The sequence below is a fragment of the Ceratosolen solmsi genome, unplaced genomic scaffold, assembly GCF_000503995.2.
Source record: "Ceratosolen solmsi marchali unplaced genomic scaffold, CerSol_1.0 scaffold31, whole genome shotgun sequence".
NCBI lineage: Eukaryota > Metazoa > Arthropoda > Insecta > Hymenoptera > Agaonidae > Ceratosolen > Ceratosolen solmsi.
Window position 1 is genome coordinate 2475643 of NW_011948432.1, and position 20770 is coordinate 2496412.

The 20770-nt window shown below is 36.8% G+C and overlaps 1 protein-coding gene across 1 annotated transcript in view; it reads left to right on the forward strand.

Moving 5' to 3' along the window:
• The first annotated feature begins 19337 nt into the window (after positions 1-19337).
• Positions 19338-20770, forward strand: part of LOC105364310 (uncharacterized protein DDB_G0287625) — a 72832-nt gene continuing 71399 nt past the window's right edge. The window contains exon 1 of the mRNA XM_011502207.1: positions 19338-19516. The gene's annotated coding sequence lies outside the window, so the exon portion shown is untranslated. The remainder of the gene's footprint in view (positions 19517-20770) is intronic.

Below are 20770 nucleotides of genomic sequence, written 5' to 3' on the forward strand. Positions count from 1 at the left end.
CTATTCAATGTAGAGGGATTAATGGTCGAGAAATCGAACTATTTATAAGTATGCACTTTTTATATTATTGAATTATTTATTCGCTGCTCGTAGGTACATCGTTATTGCATTCTCGCTTTATTAATTTGCTGCACTTTAATATAGAACATTATTATTTATTTGTTAGTAATCTTATTAGCGCCATTTGCAATTTCTTCATTAATACGTATTTTGCCATGTTACATTTGTTAAGCCGATGGATGCCGATGTTTATGTAAAATTACCGATTTTTGCGAACCTTTGTAAATTTAGATTGCTTCCAATAATTATCTAAGCAAATAGTTGCCAAGGCTTTTTGTTATTCGCCATTTCCAATGTATTAAGCGACAATTGCGCACGTGTAATGGAATCAATGATTGTTAGAATAATGGTTATAAGCTAACAAAAATAGATAAACGTAATAGTGGCTAACCGATTAATTTCCGATTTATTGCCGAATGATTTTTCTCAATGTAATGCACATTAGGCCAAAATTATAGAATAATAGAAATCATTACATTAACGCCGTTAAAGGCCCGCATACACCCAATGAACTTCAATCCAATCGAGTTTATCTATTTCACGCTACTAATTCCAATGGTCGAGAGAAAAGCATATATTATTTATTCGAAATTTTTTAATAATAATAATGAATTCGCCTATCTTCCTTAACGTTTTGTTAATTAGAAAATTCGTGGTTTCTAGCTTAATTATAACGAATAAAATCTGGTCGATTAAAATTATGGAATATCAAGCAATTATAAGAGGCTAAAATCATTAAATTATTAACTTTCTTATAGCTATTATATAAATAGAAATAATTATATAGAAGCGCATTCTTTACTGATTTAGAAAATTATTAAGTTTCTGTTCGCTTATCCATTTTGATTTATCTTATGCTCAATTATGAAAGCTTAAAGAAATTTTTTAATATTAACATACTATTATAAAATACAAAACTTTTCTTAATATTATCCTTAAAACGGTTTCTCTTTATTTGAATACGTGTATTATAAAAATTCTCAACCTCCTGATTTAATATTTACAGTATGTTTATATCTTTCATCATTTTCTTACCATTAAACTTATCTAGTTTGAAAATATTCAAAGTGTATTGAACATTTTACATACGACTGATCCATATTCTTGCTAAAACGTATTTATAAGTTTTGTAAAAAATATTCCTTAAACATTTAAAAACTAAAGCAACTTAAGTTTACAATTAATTTCTTCGAATTATCAATAAGTCGATGAAAGTAATGTTTGGAATTCGTATGGTGAAATTATATTTGTCATTCATAATTATTTTTATTATTAAATAATACAATTAAAATTTTAATTTTCTAATTAATTATTATTTCCAAGTAATCTCTTTTATACCATTTAATGATTGAAGAATGCTGACTGGCCAAAAATAATCTCCCAAGTTTTTCAAATAATCCTAGACAAGAAAATTGACGAGTCATTCGATGCTTTCTTTTTCTAAAGATATATCATCGAATTTTAATATGAAAATATTGCATGACTTTTTAAAATAATCATCTTTCTAATGAACTATAATTGGAAAGAAATTTTTTAAGTGATTGTGTAGAGAACCGCGTTAATCTTTGGAATTATTTGAAAAGATAATGCAACATTGTTAAAGTAATTAGGATAATAGAAATGTTGAAAGGAAGGAAAATATTACAGTTCAAAAGGTATTCAAAAGCAATAGTACCGCCTTCATACAATATTTATATATACTTTATCGTATTTAATTATAAAATTATTATCTATTAATTGTAATCAGAGTAAGCTAACACTTTGAAAAAAAATAAAAATAAAAATAAATAAATGTAAAATAAAATAATTTATACGTGACTGTTAGGTGATATTATAAATATTAAAAAAATTTTAAGAAAAAATGTCTTATTATGATATTATTATCAAAAACAAAAAAGACAAGTTTTGAAAATGAAAAATTTTCAGTTATTTTCAATAATGTCATTAAATGAGATATTATATGGGCATATAATTTATGCGCATACAATATAATATTTCATTGAGTTCACAATAAACGAAGTAAATATTATGTGCAACTTTTCTAACAACTTTCCCCTTCTTTCCTTTTAATAACTTTACATTTAATCTATTGACCTCATTTCAATTTATGCTATTATACTTTAATTCTATTCATATTTATTTAATTACTATATAAAAGATTCTTTGCTCTAACGTCAATGTAATTTGTTTTTTTTTTTGCTTTCTTATTTCTTGTAATTGTCGAAATGTGCAATTTTTATATTTCAGTTAAATAAAGAAACCCTTATGGTAAGATACTTCTTCTTTCTTTTTTTTTTTTTTTTTTTTTTTTTTTTTTTTAATATCGAGTGTATGATAATTTACTTGATTCAAGAGGATCCTTATCAGATTTAGTTGAAAGCAGCAAAATTATCTTTACGATGTATCGATAGCATGTAGCTACAGAAATTTATTGGTCATATAAAAAATTAAGAATAACTGTGATGAATTTACAGGGTATGAATTTAATTTTTAAACGCATAATTAGCATTTTTCTTGTTTTGCAATCACATAAAACTTATATAGCCATCGCATAACTGTATTATACACACATTCGCGCGCGCACGCACACACACACACACACACACACATATATATATATATATATATATATTTCCGTTCAAATTTTCTATCTCATTAACATAGCAAAGGAGAATAACACAAGACGCAATCGATTTTCAATTAAAAACAATATTGTCTAAAGAAAGATAGAAGAGTCCCCCACCCCCGGCCCTCGAATCACATGTAACGATATAAAAGTGACTGCGGTATTGTGGTTTACACGCATAAAACGATAATAATAATTCAACTGGGCGACCCTCACCAAGTTTACAATTGCTTTTATCGTGAAATCAGGAAAGAGCCCGGGTTCATTTTCTAGACGCAGCATCCTCGTAAAGCGAGCCACAAAGCACAAAAGACACTTGGGCTCCTCCCTACTGTAATAGCCCTTGTGAAACTGCCATCGATAGATAGGCGTAAACAAGACAATGGATCGCCGGAAAAACTAGGCGTCATAGCTTTCGAAAAATGTCCTACGACAGTCGACAGTTGGCGATCTCGCGAGATAACGCCCTATGAAAATTACGCGCCTTGCGCCCCTACGTCCGAGCCAATGGTCAAGGGTTTCCCCCCACGAATTCTCAAGGCCGACCTTGTCAACGACCCTCGGTACCCGGGGCGCCTACCTGACGGCCCCCGGGGGCTCGACGCCACGCGCTCGCCCTTTTCATTCCGAGGCTTCCTCGTAACAAATGCCGGAATTGGCCAGGCGCCTCCTTACCCCGCGCGCTCTCCTTTCCTCGCACGATCGTGAAAGCGATAATAATCTCGGAGTACAGCCCTTCGCTCCCGTCTTTTCTCGCTTACGTAGCTCCTGTGATTTATACCGTTGTCGTTTGAAATGCTTAACGAGCGGGTTACGTTACGACTACGCGGCCCCACCTAACGAAATCCCGTCTATGTGTGCAAACACGTTGATGGACATTGCGCGTGGCCCTTGAAGCGTCGACGGGAGGAATATTTGGATTTAGCGAGCGGGAATTTATGCCAGACGACTCAACGAGTACGAGCACAACAAGCGCGAACTGAAATGAACATATTAAGCGTTCGTGAACTTCTTTATCCTCTCCTCCGAGAATTCGGTTCTCACTTTTATGTCGCAGCTTTCGTCACTTCCGTGCCGAGCGAAGTTATTAGTATCTGAGAGGCCCGTTGGCGATTAGTTTTCGTTTGGTCCTTAGCAGGGGGCACGATAGGCGGGCATCTCTTATGTCGTCGATCCTATTGGCCGCGCGAGCATGAGCATGTTAACCCTTAGCAGCTAAAAAGATGCGTCAGCGTCGTAGCCTCGTAGAGACTTATACACTCGGACTAATGATCGCCTCGGGTGAAAAATACATTCATAGATCGTTTATAGTTACGTAGTTATTTTTATGGTTATTTTTGGAGCATCCCTCTTCCCACGAGATGATAGAAGCATGGCTTGGCTACGAAACGAATTCCTTCCCCCGTGAGCGGAGCCACTAATGTTGCTTTCCTCAAAGAAATTCGGACAAAAGAATTCCTTGTTTGGCTGGTTGTGCATGACGTTGGACATGGCGATGTCCGGTGCACACGAGCCGAATAGAATATCGTGATCCAGTGCGTTAACTGCGTCGAGGTAACGATCAGCTGTAGCAGGTGAATTTCGTCTCGGTGTTAATCCCCTATCGGCTCCGCTCCATTTTAACTCTCGTCAAGCAGGCGTCTGCCTTTACTAATAAACGAACGATCTCCTTAATAACGAACGATATCAGTGGCGAAGTCGCGCGCGGCGCGCAGCTCGAGGTCGTCGAGGAGTCTTATCTCGAGGCGATTGCAGGTGCCGTCGCGCGAACAGATTTTCCCCGCGGGATCCGCCGTTACACGCAATTTGCGGCTTTTACGGTCAGATAACGCGCATGCGCGTGCTCGAACCCTTTCCCGCAGTCGTATCCCCCTTGAGCGTCATTCGCTTTCGCGCTCCATCTCCACCTGCCCTCCCCGCTGCCCTGACGGCCGTCAAAGCCGACCCGAGTTAATAGCGACGTGATTTTACGAGGCCTCGCGTAGCCGCAATTTCCACCTTCGGCTTCTGCTGCCTGCATCTGTCGCCTTCTGGAAGACGCGACCGAAAATCCGTAACTCTTCCGCACCGTTCTTCTTCTCACCTCCTTTACCGTTAAGTAGCGTTAAGCAGCGGCATCAGCTGCAAAACCCGAGCATCGAATCGTCATCTAATCACCATCTCCCTCGTGCCCGGCTACAATCCTAACAATCTAAGTTTCTTGATATTGTTATGGGGGTTCGTGACATAACGGGGGTGGGAGTGGGGTGGTAGGAGTGGAGGAGAGCAGTGCGAGACGTTTGATCGACACGGTTTAAGAAGATGGCAAGTTTTTTTTCTTTTTTTTCTTTTTTATAAATTCATTCGATTATAAAATTGCGCGCTGCGAAGGTGCTACGAGCAGTTGATACTTATACATTTTCTTTTATTTTCCCCTGCTTTCCAACACATTATGAATATCCCTCTCGCTAGCGATCCATTGAAAACTAGTCTTCGACGAAAGCAAAACTTTAATCTACTAACTTGTATGCCGTCTCTAAGGCTCGGCTACATATTCTTTTTATCATTTAAAGTGAACGTGATTCGACGGCATACGCATTTATTGGCAAGTGTAACGAAATTTCAAAATACGATAAATTGATAATTGCCTGCTTCATTGATTATTGGCTTATAGGTAGTTCGTTGAAAATAATATCGTCGACTTAATCATCGCGATCATCTTGCTCTGCAAACTTTAAATATCATTTATATTTGCTTCTTCAAATTTATAGCTTTTTAAGCAAATGCTTTCTTCGAAAATTGATTGTCAAACCCATATACTTTTAAAGGTCGACAATTTGAATAGAAAATTCACGATCGTTAACGGACTGCAAAGTATTTAGTAACTTAAGCTATATATTTGAAATACCTTTTAGTATGTTTTTTTTTTTTATTTTTTGTTTTCCGACGGGGAATCTTAAATGTAAGAATTTTCATTCTAGAGCGCGATAAATTTTGTATTTTCGATAATTCCCAACGTCTTATTGTGAAAAATTTTTGTAATGAGATAGAGATTCTTGAATGACATAGAAATATGCAAGTTGTAAGCGCTCTTTTCGCGCTGGATTGCCCTTAAATAACGAATGTCGAAACAACTTTTACAATTTTCCATTCTAATGCTTCTCATTTGGAATAAGTCGTTGGCTTGCAGGTTAGAGTATCTTAACTCATCCTCGATCAAACTAAAACAATGTCGATCTGCCTTTAAGTTTCGCAATGATGGATTCGACGCCGTTCAACCAACGAAAAAAATAGACAAAAGTTTTGGGAAAAACCGGTTAAAAATCCCGAAAACACAAAAATGTTATATCCAGTACCCTGAATAAGTGTATTTATTATTATTGTTATTATTATTTTTAATAAATAAGTACTACCTGATCTTTTGGCCGAACATATTTACGACAAGTATTGCTTTTGAGGCCTTTTTTTTTTCAATAGTTTGAAAGGAAAGAACTGATTTTGTTGATTGAAGTGCTTCCTAGAATAGGTAACAAAAGCTGCAGGTACCTGCTAGGTAGGGCAAAGGGAAAAGTGTCCCTGTTTCGGACATTGAAGAAGCGACAGTCACTCTTGTTTCTTTCAAGATACGATCGACAACAATACCAAGATCTATTGCGCAAGTGAAAAGTTTTTGAATCATGAAATGATCCATCCCTGTCAAAAGAATAAAAAAAAAAAAAAAAAAAGACATAAAAATAAAAAGAAAAGTGGTACAAGCCATTTGTAATGAAAAACTTGTAATATAAACTGTACTTTTCACTATTTTTGGTAAATGCGAGCATTAGACAAAATGCTGTTATTTATTATTCACAGTACTTTCGACATGTGAAAATACATTTACTCGTTCCTTACTCAAATGGCATAACAGTCGAAATTTATCGCGTCTCGTGCACACAAAATACATTTCTATATTAATCTTTAATTCAACCATTTCATTTATAATTGTTTAATCAGTTCACTTTAATAATGTTAATTATGTAGAGCTATATGAGAAAATGTGAAATTATATAAAATATAAATGGAACTTCACAAATTCATTTACTATATAATAAATACTGTTTCATGAAGTAATAATAGTGTGAAATTAGATAAATAAGTGTCGGCGTTTAAATTGGATTTTGTTGAATGATGTTTGCTTAATGTAACACACACAACTTCATTTCATTAATTGGTTTTGCTTTTATTCTCCTTTTAATTGAATATTTTTCCTAGCCAAAAATTAATCATCTTACTCGTTATTTTTATTTCCCCTTGTATTTCTTGCTTTGGCTCATGTATTCTCCATTAGAATGACTCGTGTCGCTCTTCTTATTTCGATTTTATGATTTGCCTTACTTCAGGATTTAGCATTTATGAAAATATTACTCATAAATTCTTCGAATGCTTTACAGATAATGCACACGCGGTCAGTTACCAGCAATTTATTTATATTCATTACTGTTATGGGCGTTAACATTCCCTTCTAAAAAAAAAAAAAAAAAAAAAAAAAAAAAAAAAAAAAAAAAAAAAAAAAACATACACACACACACGCGCGCGCGTGCGCGCGTAAACAAAAAACACGAAAACAAAAAAAAATCCTATCCGCCAGGAAGCGTGTTTCGCTTTGTGATGATGCTCCGTTGGGGCCTTTCTTTAAAATCATAAAGAGATCGGGAATTCCGTGAATAGATTACCCGCGCTACAGGTAGCTGGCCAGGTAATTTTGACAACTTCTCAGAGTTCTTCAAATAAGAAAGGGAAAACCACCTTACATGTGCCTAGATATTGCCCAGTTCAAACAAGTGAATCCCCTACGTATAATTATTATGTCACAATTGCTTAGTCAATGCATTTACAATCGCACCAGTATATAAATATACAATTTTCTAACATATTTTAAACGACAATGTTAATAAGTCACTATAAATCGCTTTACTTTCTCGTCGCTACGTTTCACTTTACAGTATTATCAATGTAACTGTAAATAGTTTAAGCATTAATTTAAGTTTGACCTCAAAAATCATGATTTAAAAAAAGTCACATGGAGCGAGATACAGATTAGACCCTGCCATCTATGACGAGCTGTCACATCTGCTCAACATATACAACATGATTGCAGCCATCTTTAGACATGCTTTTCTGTACACATTGTCCGCTGTTGGGACATATAGCCTGTTTCATCTAGAAACGCAACCCGTAATTTCTCATGTGGCTTCTCCATTACGTGTAAAAGTTTTACCCTCGAAACGGCGGTCTCTCATTATCTCAATCTATACACACATATTTCAGAGCTGATAAATCCAATACAAAATTTTTCTTCCCATTTCGATGGACCCGGGGTTATATAAAGATTGTGATTTAATTATCTGTTGTTATTTTTATGCTCGACGGTGTTTCTTAAATGCTTGTAAATTAAGTTAAGCTTAGTTAATAATGCATGCGAATTAAAAGAGAATTTTCAATGCAGACAACCCCACTGTCACTGATATAATACTTTTTTTCTTCTTTTTTGTTTTGTTTTTTTTTTATTTAAGCATAGAAAGGAACATTTTAATTTATGAAAAGTGAATGCTATGAAAATAGTCGCGTATGGCAAGTTTCGAAAAAATAATTTGATTTACCGCATTATTCAATACAACGATCTTTAAAGTATTCATATTTGAAAATTATGCTTCTCATTAAGCTGATAATACATGTGCGTGCGAGCGAGAGAATGACAGTGCGTACCCGCGCGTGCCGCTATAAATTTCAATTATAATCCACAAGTTTCCTCAAAATTGATTATCTTTTAAATTTATTTTCCTACAATCAAAAAAAAAAAAAAAAAATATATCACGAGTTTATTTATTAAAAATGATTTTTATAATATTAAATATATGAGATATTCGATCATAATTTACAACATTCCGAATAATTATAAATAAATAACTGTTATTACAATCTTGAAGCATACTTATTTATCTAAGTATGCGCAACAAATTTTCTTAATGATAAGTTAAAACATTTTTTTGTTTTTTTTTTTTTTTTTTTTATTTTTGTTTTGTTTTTAAACAGCATTCTATAATGTTCTAATAACATTGGTTATAATTTTCATTCTAATATTTATAAAAGTTTTACTTTAAAAATGAGCCTTTACTCTACCCCGTAATTTGAAAGAAAATTTTCTATAATATTGTAATTTGAACTTAAATTTTATAATAAAATATATTATGAAATAAGCATACATTATAAAAATTATATATTATCAATCAATTAAATGACTAGGAAGTAATAATAAAGATTGTTAAATTTAAAAAATTAGGGTATGCATTATGTGCACAAAAAATATTACTATTACAGTTTAGAAATATTATATATTTTTACAATGTAATAAAGTTGAACTGTATTAATTAGTAATATAAATCGTTATAATTTTTAATTAATCAATATCATACATAATTTCTAAAAGTTGTATTTTTATTACTTATGTAGGTAGTAATTTTACATGTTTCAACACACCTGTAAAAACTATTAATACACAATTTAATACTTTTGCCTAAAAAAAAAAGTAAACAACTTTCTTATTCAGTGCATAATTGATTTTAATAATATACGTGTGCCTCGATCCTATAGCAATTATATTAACAAATTAGCATTAATATAATAGATTATATTAATACATGAAATAAATTGCTATGCCATTAAATATTATAAGCACTGTTTTATTTTAAAAAACAAATAAAACATAATGATCATCGAATTCGAAAAAAATAATAAAACATTGAAATTACAAATAAATTAAATCGACGACAATTTACCAACACAAGTGAAGAAAACACATAATATCAATTATACAAAAGTATGATAAATAATAACTATAGGCGTCTTTATTCTCGAGTTTGAGTTTGAAAAATAATTCCCTGTGTTACAAATTCCAATTATCAGACCTCTAAGCTAAATAATTTCAATTATCTTTATTTTTTACCTGGAATGTCTACTTTTTTTAATCATGATATTGCGTTAGCCTGCCAATTTGTAATAAGTGTAGCTTATCTTCTTTGCTACAATTGTTTTTATTCTTCTCCTTTATTCGCAATTAACTGAAAAATATAGGTTCACTAAATCATTATAATGCTAGATACGTTGAATTTGTTTTCACGCAGGATAGAAAAAGTCATCCGTGTTTCCGTGGTTAAATAGTCAATCGGTCGTACAATCCGTTATCTCCATGAATTTCTTCTCGTTTCCTAGGATATCCGTTCATTTCAGTTTACCTCACAGGTGCGAATTCGTTCCACAACGTGTAATAGTCAACACAGATGACTGCATTTTATAATTCAAGTATTCTTCTGTACATAGAAATATGTATACAATCGCTATAGATATATCGATATACATATATATGCACACCGGGCAAATAATATATATATATATATATAATATTATTTAAAAATTAAATTAGATCGAAATGTTAAATTGTACATCTGTACATCGCTATATCTATAATGTTGGTTGTTAATTCATTTTCTTACGGTTTACATATTATTTTACAAATTTTTTATAAAATAAAAACTTGCGTAATAAATTTTAAACAGTAGTATCAAATATCAATCACCAGATATTAATATTTAAATGCCTAGGTTCTTTCATTACAAATATTCTGTACGTACGGGTTTTCACAGGTTCAATTGAAACTAATAGGATGCATATAAACTTGAATATTTTGAAAGCATACTTTACATAGTCATAGTAATTTAAGAATTTTGTATGCATATGAATATCTATATATATATATATATATATATATATATATATATATATATATATTATTTCGAAATATCGTACCTATTAATGTAATATAAATATTAATAATCAGTATATTTAAAACGTATACTACTTAATATTATTATTTAATTTCGTTTAATGCAGTAAAAAAAGGAATAAATCGTTAGGCATTGTAAATTACATTAATATTGCATATTTAAGAAAATCTTGTAGTAATTATAAATTGATCATTATTTAATATACAATATTTATCTTTACTACGCACGGATAGCATTAATTATATCATAATTAATGATTTTTTAAATATAAGAATGTTTTTAGATTTTAATGATATTACTTTTGAAAATACGAAGGTAATTTATAATTATATACAATATCTAAGCTTTGATGAATATATATATATATATATAATAATAATAATAATAATAATAATTTTCTTAATGAATTTGATAAGACAAATAAGGGACATGATACATTTATGGATATATTTTCTACGATATTTATTTGTAAAATTCGTATTCTTAATGAATTTCATCGCAATTGTTATATGATACGAAATATCAATGATATACATTTCTAAATGTATGTTACTATAAATATCAATTGATCACGTTTATCTGCTATGTATTCAGTAATACTAGTAAGAGATCCTACGAAACTTTTAATTTCTATTTTTTTTTCCCATTGGAGTTTACTTGAGTTGTTTTCTTAGTAATACGAAGACTTTATACCTATTCATCATTGTAGACTATTATCTATTTTAGTATTTAAATGGAACTTTAATTTAGTATTTAAGCATTTAAATTACAATAATTATGAAAATACAATATATTTTAAGAAGCTTAAATATCCATCAACATTGATCAGTCAATATCTTTTTAATTTCTATGTCTTCTATGTACATTAGTTATGGCATTAGTATAAATTTAAGTAAATACAAATTTTTTATTGCTTTGAAACGATATTCACTGTAGATCCCAATTTATTCATTATGGAATATACGGGATTTGTTATTAGTACTTAATATAAGAATCAAAAAGTAGATATTGAATTACGAGCTTTCGCAACTAACTGGTTATATTTTCATACATTTATTTAAAGATTCCTTTAAATTTCTTAAAAGGACCGTGACCGATGCTTTTAAATAACATAATGTTGTATTACACTATTATATTAGAATTGTATATTGAAATCCGTTAGACATGTCACATCACTTACCTCTACCATATAAAAAATTGCTTCTCTCTTGGACTCTTGTACAGGTAATTTTTATTTTTGCCCGACGATATAAAGCCAAAATCTTAGAAGATATTTCTCGGCTTGAAATCTGGCGAAATTATTCGGCGATTAATATAAACGATAGTTTAATGCTTAAATGATATTGACGCCGTCAACATAAATATTTTTTCATATAATTAGCTATTACGCATAGCTGTAAATCCATCGATATGGGCGCAGCACGCTTTTATACGCCTATATCTCGATTTGTCCAATAGTTCTCGCTCTGTTTGGTAATCCACACCCATAAGATGTGTGATAGAAAAATCCAGCCAGCACTTGACTAATTATCATTGCTGTATTTCCATTAAAAACACACTCTGCTTTCCTTCCTGTGCCACACTGATAAAGCATATACATAAAACATTCCGTGCTTCAGTTCTCCCGGAACGTGTCACGCCCATTCTCTCTCTCTCTCTCTCTCTCTCTCTCTCTCTCTCTCTCTCTCTCTCTTATATATATATATATATATACATCTTGCAAATCATTTTATTTCGCTTCTGAGAGTGCCTACTATGTTTATATTATGTATATTGTCAAGTAGGGAATTTAATTAAATGTATAGACATCTTTGTAATGCATGAAATGTTGAACATTCGCTTGATGAGTAGATAATGAGCCTTAAGCCTACGCTGAGAAATACAAATAGAAAGGGACTAATAAATTTTAATGTATATGAAATTCACTCGTATGGCTTATTACCTATTTTTTACTCTTACGTGCATGTGATATTTACATTTTCAATATCATTTACTAAAGTTGTAAATAATCGAGGTATCGTTGCATTGTTCTTATAGCATTTTTTTTTTATTATGAGATCGTGGTTTTAAGATTCCAGCCTCAGCAACCTTTTCATTTTATGAATAACTATAAAAAATTATAATATATAAATTATAAAAAATTCATACACTGTTAAGACTAATCTGTATTTTTGCAATGTTGTAACTAACGAGAAAGATATTTTTAGCATAAGTCTTAATAAATAATATTCCATAAATATAATTACCTGCTCATTTTTATTACAGCCACAATAAAACTTTGTATAAAGCGAAATGAATTTATTATACCCAGTAAGAGTAAGTGTTATTATTATAGGAAAGGATGTATAGTGATCTAGATTTCACTCAAGTATTTTACTTTCTAGATTTCTTAGATTATGTTGTACTTCATTAACTTCTTTTTTCGTTTTTTTTTTTTAGGCAATTTTAAACGTACGTTCGAGTGCAATATGCATACAGTGCATAGGCAATTATTATTATTATTATTATTATTATTATTATTATGTATAAATAAATAAAAAGTATTAATAAGAAATTTTTGTATTAATAACATGTAAAATATAAGCTGCTTTCTGTTTTATTCAATGTTTGTGGCAGCGCTGAAAGTTTAAAAAAAACAATATAGTTGAATGAATAAATCAAAATTAAAATTTCTATATTCATTCGTTTAATTAATTCGTTCAAGATTAACTGTAGCAACTAAGTATAGCTTAAATGGCAATAAATTTTTAATCGATCGACAGTCTAAAACCTTCTATATAAGTCGCTCTATGATCGGATCATTAATTGACAGCTTTAGAACAATATGTGTAAATTGAAAAAGATACACCGAGTGGTTTGTAGCGCGATCGTCGGGACTCCGGGTCCTTACCTTGTAGTTCGGCAACACACGTATGGCATTCCTAGTTTTCAACTGTGTAATCCAACGAGTGATAAAAGAAAATTGCTGGGTAATGAAACACGGCAAGGGCAACTATCTAAGTAGACCTTGTTCTTTTTTTTTTATGGTATTAAGCATTAGACTATTAAGTCTGAGCTTCGCAGGAAACCCGTGGCGCTCATTATATTTTTTTCAGCTTAATTTTAACTCGTCGCAGCTGACAGTTTCGTTACGTATTATTTAAACATGTGCGAAAACCTACCAATTAGCAAGAAGCGACGCGCTTGCTAGATAACCATCACTATGCGAAAGTGAGTGCGCTCGCCTCTGTGCTTGCCCCCCCCCCCGCCCTGCGGCCACGAACAAGCAAACGCCTGCCGTCGCCGAGTGTATGCAATAATTACGTATCCGCAGATCGGCGTTCAAATATATCCCGACAATAATAATCAGTCGATGGATTGAGCTTCCACCGAGACGGTTGATGCTCCTCGCGACTAATGAAACATCATCAGCTCGGGCGAGTTCGTCAACATAATGGACAAGCGCCCCGTAGAATCGTTTTATCTAAAACGCAGCAGCAGCAGAGGAAGAGTATGACTCTCGTAGGCTTTCGGCTCTAAATGCAGCACGGTGTCGCGCAGGTACGACGTCGTTAAGATTCCGTGGACGCAGGAGCGAGCGAGATGGGGGCGGGGGGGAGGGACTCAAGTCGATGTAGATAATAAAATAAGAAGAGAAAAACGAGGGAGGGGAAAAAGAAACGAGGGGTAAAGAGCGAGCGACGAGTCGTCCATGCAAAGGAGCTACTTCCCCGATGCACCGCCGCTACTCCCCGGCGCCCGGATATTCGTCATCGACCTTTCTTACACGGACTTGTCTTCCGTGCATGCGTGAACTCGACGATTTTCTAGCCCGCGCTTTTCCCACCAGCATGCCTCCCACGGACCGTTTGCTTTCAATGATTCGTTTCGTCCTCAAAATTTTTGTACGGCTTGGCTCTCGAGAGGCACGTCGCTCGGCCAGTGGAAACGTGCATGCACAGCCGATATGTATGTTGGTATTTCACACCGTGAAAAGAAAACGCTGGCGCGGGACGGTGACGAGGGACGGCATAGTGGCAGCCAAGGGAGGAGCGGTGGACAAAGATGGGCGGGAATGGGGGATTTTTGTGTGTGTGTGGGGGGGGGGGGAGAGGCTCGCGGCGCAGAACTGTTGAATAATTATGGAAACCGAGGCGCCTTTTTTATACGCCGACTGGCAAGTTGCTGCAGCGCCTATATTCATTGAAACGAAATTGCAATTTTATATTCGTAACTTTATGGCTGTATAATTTCAACTAGATTGTGTCATTGGGACGCTTTGATTCATCGAGCGAATTACGCATTAGCTTTTATGCACGACAAACTAAGAGCTTAGTATGTATAATGTTAAGAGTAAATTGAGAAACGAAATACTAGATATCTTTCGACCTGTTTTTATTGTTTTATTACGTTATGTTTATGTGCTGCGCTAGAGGCTTATTATTTTGTATTTAATATCGTGAGTTGATGTTCGAGAAAATTTTACGATATCGGCGCAAAAATAACACTGTACCTTTTAATTCGGGGAATTCATTGTAAATAAAGAAAGGCAGCGGCTGTTTCACTGGTAAGCGAGCATGGAAAATATATTCGATCACTTAAGGCCGATTAATTTTATAAGCTATATTAAAATAGTTTCTCATTTGGATTATTTTACTGATTAACTCATTAAAAATTACTGTAAAAATAAAAATGTCGAGATTTCATGATTAAATCGCAGAAAATGAATTGCGGGCTTTGATCTTGTTTGTCGTAATTAAGTTTACTTTCGTATTTATAATAATAATAATAATAATAATAACAATAATAATAATAATAATAATAATAATAATAATAATAATAATAATAATAATAATAATAATAATAATAATAATAATAATAATAATAATAATAATAATAATAACAATAATAATAATAATAACAACAACAATAACAATAATAACAACAACAACAACAACAACAATAACAACAACAACAATAATAATAACAACAACATATAATAATACTAATAATATTAATAATGATAATAATGATAATAATGAGGATTATAACGATAATGATGATGATGATGATTATCGTGCTTTAAAAGGTAGCATACTCAACCCATTTCGTACTGTAAATTTGGCCGAAATGTTAGATCCTATAGATCTTACACTCGTAAAGATCCATCAAAGTTAAGCTTGTAAAATGACGAAACTTAGTATTTCAATCCGTTATATGAAACATTAGGTATCCATCTATTAAAAAACATTATGACGGCAGAGGAAAAAAGGAAGAAGAAAAAAGAAAGAAAAAGAGAAAAGAAAGTTTTAAGTGGTAGGAAGAAGTAGTTTTCTAAATGCAAATTTAATCTTTTATTTGTATTCTGCATTATTTACATATTTAATTATATCGGTCAAATGTTACAAACATTACAACATTTTTTTTGTTATTTCTTAATTATTTATTTATTTAATAATTTTTTTTTTAATACACAGATTGGACTTACTTCAATAACGTATTATTATTGTCTTTTTACAAAACAATTAGCGTTTAAAATTGTCTATGCTTTTGAGATTTTTATGCTCGGTGCAACACACGATTGTTCATAAATAATATAATATTTTTAGACAAAATCAACGCCAGGTTAATAAACTTTTTGCTACGTGCGTTTAATACGTGCGTTGATGAATTTGGAATGGTTGTGCTGACGAAACGAAAAAAACGTCCTTAAATATTTTGAAATTTCTCGTCGTTTATTTATCAAAGCTCAATTACGAAATGTGTCAGACCAAGGACGTATTATTGTGATTTTCGATACGATGTCCCTCTGGCATCCCAATCGACGTAAATTCAATAAATCCAACTTAATCGTTCGGTGAACATTTAACAACCAACCAGTCCCGCACGCCTGGCCACGTTTCTTCTAACAACCGCAGTCCGTTTTTCCTCTCCCCACATTATTGCGAAGTTTTTCAATTCTATATTTAGGGGCTGCCATTTCGAGACTTTACGGAACGGGAGGACCGAGGCGCTTCTTTCTATTTCCCTTGAGAGCTATTTTTCCGCGGTAGTCGCTCGTGCTCATTAGACACGCTCGTGCGCTTTACGCAAGCCCAAGAGTGAAAACGCGATGATCACTCCAGGCCTTTCCTTCATTTCCTTTCCATCGATCCACGAGCTCTTGCGCAAGGAATATCGGCGCGTTTTGCGCCCGGAATCCCACGAGGGCTACGTGTTTGGCCGCCTCGCCTCCCTCACCCGCGGATGAAAATAATTTTAACGGGAAAAGTGTGTAGGCCGTCATGCCGGCCTTACAACACGGATCCCATCTCCGGGAAACGCAGGATGCTACCGCGACTGTGCAACACAATTTTTATAGCAAACAATTATAAATGTCAGTATTCGAGGCTATGAATCGCAATTTCTATCCTTCTTCATGATTTTTCAGATGGAGAATTATTAATTAATTATCTTTCGTTAATTCAGAGAGGTCGCTTTGGCTTGTAAAATCCACGATTTCCATGCCAATTTATTGGATGTTCGAGGATTATTTTAAATGGACAGGTCGCTCCATGCCCCACTCCCACCCCCACCACCGATTAGAAAATATTTTAAATTCCGATTGCGACTGCTAAATGCTCCTCTCGTAGCTTCAACGATCATCTCCCCGTGCTCGCCACAATCACCGCTATCGCATTACAATTTCCTAGTCCTAATTTCGTTTTTGCTTCGTTTTTCCGTCATTGTCGCACGCACACAGGCCTCCCTACCGAACAATTTGAAAGAATGCCAAAGCTGTCTAAATTATCGTAAGTATTGATAATGCGAGCGAGACACGAGAGCAGCCAGCCTTATAATCCAGTGTTGTCGGTAAAAAAAAGCCCTCGAAATTCAAAACATCGTCGAGCGCGATGGATGGGGATAATCGTTTGCCAACGATTAACCTCGCTTCTTCTATTAAGGAGACGGAGCCCATCCTTACAAAAGATAGATGAGCGACAAGTCACTGGAATATCTCATAACGCTTATCAATTCCAAAAACGTCAAGCTCGCGCCCGTGGCCGCCGATTCAGCGAGTTCATATTTCACGGGCCTCTGCCTGATTCATAAACGCCGCTGGAAACATTTCAAAGTCGTTAAGTCTATCGGGCGCTCGCATAATAAATTTCAAATGCCGTTCATCCGCGCCTCGATCAGGGACTGGATCAGGCACCGTATAACGGTCGCCGCTGAAATTTCGAATCAATCACCGTCGCGTCCACCTCCGTTGACTCGACGGACTCATACTCGACGTCGACGACCGGGCGACCGACGGATTTTACCCGTGTACCTCGGACTCACTCGTTCGCGCCTACGAAATCGCCCTGCAAATTCAAGCCGACGAGGTCGGGAGTCCGGGCGGTTATCGCGAGGAGCTCCCGAGGTGTTCCCGAGGTGGGCGCACTACCGTCCTCCGGTAGCGTAGGATCGCGTCGATCGAAATGATTAATCACGGCTCGCGGCCGAGACGATCGAAGGAGTGCGCGTTCATAAATTGTTGGGGACTTTTTCCCCCTCCGCTTATTCCTGGTCGGGCATAAATTTACCTAGAGCGCTTGTTTTATCGAAAGGCGCGATAAAGTAATTAATTGAGAATGGCAAGTGTAGAAAATAGAAAGTGAATCAGCGTGGCAATACGCGCTTCGAAAATACTGGCTTTTTCACCTGCGATTTATCTCATCTCCCCCCTCTCGGCGACACCGCTAACTCGGCTGTAACTCGCTACTTCGTGATGGTGGTGGCTGGCTGGCTGGCATCCGAACTTTTATAATAATGCGCTTAAAATGATAAATTTAGTCCCAAATTAACGCGGTCCCTCGTAGCAATATCGAGGTAACGCGTTGCTGAAAAAAGGAGAAAAATACCGGCGCATACGTTTTACCGGTATTCTGGCAACGAGAAGAGTCATCTTTGAATTAAAATACACGTCGCGGGAACGTTGCCAAAGCCCTTAAAAACTCACGCTTACTCGGGCTCTGGTGTCGTTCGTCGCTTATTTATTGTCAATCGCATTAATCGCGAGAAGTGCGGGTGGGGCTTGGACGACGAGTGGTAGTGGCGGCGGTGGGACGGGGGTTACATCATCGATTTTCCATTGGTAGTTAAAGAGCGGCTTGTTGTCGTTATCGTTAACGTTCGTTGGCTCGGTTCTTGTGGCCGAAAAAGCATTTGGCAAAATGATGTCTTTCGCATAAATTTTGCGAGTCAATGCGCCGACACGTCGCTTTTCCATTCAATCGTTCGCGTTAATATTGCACTATTGTCCGGTTAAAGCTCGTCCCCGGCTCGGCGACAATCGTAGGTAGAGCAGCGGTGCAGAGGCTCCCGAGACGCTCTGTCCTCCTGCACGTCGCGATCGACACGCGAGAGCCTCCCTCCTCGGCTCGCCAAGCACCAAAGCCCAGCGCCACCCTCGCAGCAAAGGCCCGGGTGCGACCAGACTACTTGGCCAGTCGCCGAGTAAAGAGCAGCCCCTTGCCCCCACTGGGCGCGAAAAAGTCACGGCCAGCGCCTGGCTTGCGCCTAAACGACCGGCGACAATGGGTCGGTAGAGACTGATTCCCCCTCCGCCTCTCAGCCCCCACCCCCGCCGCGCCACAAACGTTCCGTTGCCGTCCCTTCCCCTCCCGCACGGTCGTAGCCACAGCCCGTAGCCGTAGCCGTAGCCGTAGCCGTAGCCGTAGCCGTAGCCGTAGCCACAGCCGCAGCCGCAGCCGCAGCCGCCCCGACCCCGGAGGGCCGTGACTCTCTCGGCTCGCGCAGTCGGTACACATATAGGACGTCTCGAGGCTCGTGGGCTCGTCGTTGGCATCGGTGGAGGGGCGCTGGAGGCGAGCGCCGCCGCTACTCCGGGAGGTAGGGTACGACAGTCTGCGCACGGCCATTGATCGGAACGGAAGGCCTGCGTACCTCTTCGCGCTCCTCGTGCTCCTCGTGCTCCTCGTGCTCCTCTCGCCATCCAGTCGCGGCCGATATCGCGCACGCAGACGGCCGCCGCGCCGACATGAAACCCGTCGACGGATAAGTCTAGGTGAGTTACAATATACAGCTGCCACTCCCGCACACCCTCCTCCCGCCCCGCCTTTGTTAACGGCATTTATCGATTGGCGAGAGCGAGGGGAAGGTGCGCGCGCCCTATGACCCTCGAGGTGGCTAGGTCGCTTTACTCTATTTCTTACCCATTCCCGGCTAAATTTACACTTTTAAAGCTCGAGCCACCGTCGTGCCGCTCGCTCCCGAGTCTTATTCATGCCGAGGAGCCGTTCCCCGGCCCATTGTGGATTTAGTGACTCTTGTTCGCTCTCGCTCTCTCTCTCTCTCTCTCTCTCTCTCTCTCTCTCTCACACTCTCTCACTCTCCGAGTCCACGGCGCGAGATTCTTTAATAGCGCGGGTACAAAAGTCGTCAATGCATGGCCGACGGAACTTTTTCCCGGCGCTGCGCATTTTTAACGGCCCAGTCAGTCGTATGTTTCACCGGGTCTTTCACGCTTTTCACGCTTTTCACGCGCCGTAAATGGCGCATAATCGTTTTGCTTAATTGTACCGTGGCCTCGGGGCCTTCTTGCCGTTAACGAACCTCTCGGCTTTCGCCTTCTAGTCCCTTGTGTACAAGTAACCGGGGGCCTGACAGTACCGGGCCCCACGTGCATAATGAGTCGGCCACGGCCGGCCTCTCTCGCGCAAGCGAAAAGTCCAAGGTGAAAAAAAAGTTCGAGGCACTCGTCCACTCTTCGATTCACTCCCGGCACTTCCACTTTGTAATCCTCTCCGTTTTCAACCGAACTCATTCACGTTCATTCTGATTAGCTAGCCAGCCGCCGCGATCGTCGAGGGTTAATGCATTATGTCGGCACGGTTTTTCTTGCGGTTTCGCGATCGTCGGCTCGGCCCATTTCTCCGAAGTCCCGTGGCCTCGCCTCGGCCCTCGCCAACCCTCGTACCTCTAGTCATTGCCGCCCCACTCCCGCCTGCCCCACGACGACTGTAAGATTCGGCTGAGAAGGTGTGCGCCGTGGAGGAAAAGCGTCGGAAGCTCTCTGTGCAACTTACATCTCTCAAAGACTGGCGAGGGCGACGAGCCGAAAATAGTTATTGTTCCGTTCCCGGAACCCGAACGCGTACGCTAATGAATAAAAAGGCGCGCGAACTTGAAAGTGGAAGCGTAAGGTGCGAATAAGCTCGTCAGTTATAAATACGTGATTAAGAACATGTGCTGCTTTACAAAATGTTAAACTCTGAATAATTAGAATGACTAAAGCTCAACGCTCATATTATCATTCTCG